The sequence below is a fragment of the Gossypium arboreum genome, chromosome 5 (assembly GCF_025698485.1).
Source record: "Gossypium arboreum isolate Shixiya-1 chromosome 5, ASM2569848v2, whole genome shotgun sequence".
Classification (NCBI taxonomy): domain Eukaryota; kingdom Viridiplantae; phylum Streptophyta; class Magnoliopsida; order Malvales; family Malvaceae; genus Gossypium; species Gossypium arboreum.
The window spans coordinates 42,788,225-42,789,599 of record NC_069074.1 but is presented as its reverse complement, the minus strand read 5'-3'; the positions used below and the strand labels follow the sequence as shown (position 1 = coordinate 42,789,599).

The 1,375-nt window shown below is 40.8% G+C and overlaps 1 non-coding gene across 1 annotated transcript; it reads right to left on the bottom strand.

Annotated features, from left to right (window-relative positions):
• Positions 1-311: 311 nt before the first annotated feature.
• Positions 312-418, bottom strand: LOC128293387 (small nucleolar RNA R71). The gene has a single exon (XR_008283570.1). It is a non-coding gene; the product is annotated as a small nucleolar RNA R71 (small nucleolar RNA).
• Between the last annotated feature and the right edge of the window lie 957 nt (positions 419-1,375).

Sequence of the window (1,375 nt, the reverse complement as noted above, 5' to 3'; positions counted from 1 at the left end):
TGGGTATCAGGAGAACTAAAATTGAGGCATAACAGTTCAAGCTGAAGCCAGTCATGTTCCAGATGCTTCAGACAGTGGGCCAATTCAGTGAAATGTCTACCGAAGATCCTCACCTACACTTAAGACTATTTATGGAGGTGAGCAATTCTTTCAAACTAGCCGGAGTACCCGAAGATGCATTACAATTGAAGTTGTTCCCGTATTCGCTAAGGGACAGAGCTTGAGCCTTGTTGAACTCATTGCCACCAAACTCAATTTCCCCATGGCAAGAGTTAGCAGAAAGATTCCATATGCTGCATAGCAAGAATGCTATGTTGAGGAATGAGATCACTGTTTTCCAACAAATGGATTATGAGTCCTTGTATGAGGCATGGGAAAGGAACAAAGAATTATTATAGAAGTGCCCTAATCATGGAATCCCACATTGCATCCAACTTGAGACATTTTATAATGGTCTCAATGCTCACACGAGGATGGTAGTGAACGCTTCTACTAACAGTGCTCTCCTTTCTAAGTCTTATAATAATGCTTATGGAATCATTGTGAGGATTGCTAGTAACAATTACTAATGGCCAACCAATCGAGCAGCGTCAGGAAGACGAGTTGCTGGAATACATGAATTAGACGCTCTTACTTCACTCGCACCTTAGGTATCATCAATATCCTCAATGTTAAAAAATCTTAAATCTTACTCCTAATGGGTCTAATAGTTTTGCAGCATAGCCACCAAATCAATTTGAAAGTATAACCTGTGTTTATTATGGGGAAGGAAATTTGTTCGAAGAATGTCCATCGAACCCAGAATCAGTGTATTACATGGGTAACCAGAATCAAAGTCGAGGAAGGCAAGGACTGCAATCCAATTTCTATAACTCATCGTGGCGAAATCACCCCAATTTTTCCTAGAGTAACCAAGGGGCTGGAAACAGTAACAGTTATGCCCAACCTAGACCAACCCAGCTGCCTAGTTTCCCTCAACAAGTTTAGAAACCAACTCAAGCTAAATCATCCAATACCTTAGAGAATTTATTGAAGGCATACATGGCGAAAAACGACGCCACTCTAAGGAATTTGGAGAATCAATTAGGCCAACTTGCTACTGAACTCAGGAACCGACCACAAAGTGCTTTACCTAGTTATACAGAGAATCCAAGGAATCCAGGGAAGGAGCATTGCAAAGTGTTGACATTAGGAATGGAAAGACAATAGAGCCCAACACCATCGAAGCTGAAAAGGAGAAAGATGACGCTTCAGATTCAGAGGAAGTTCAACCGAGTGTTGAATTTCTAGTTTCACAAGAACCAGAATCTACAAAACCTGACAAGGTAATTTCAAAGCCAGCTAATTTTGATCAACTAATAACTCCATTAGATGC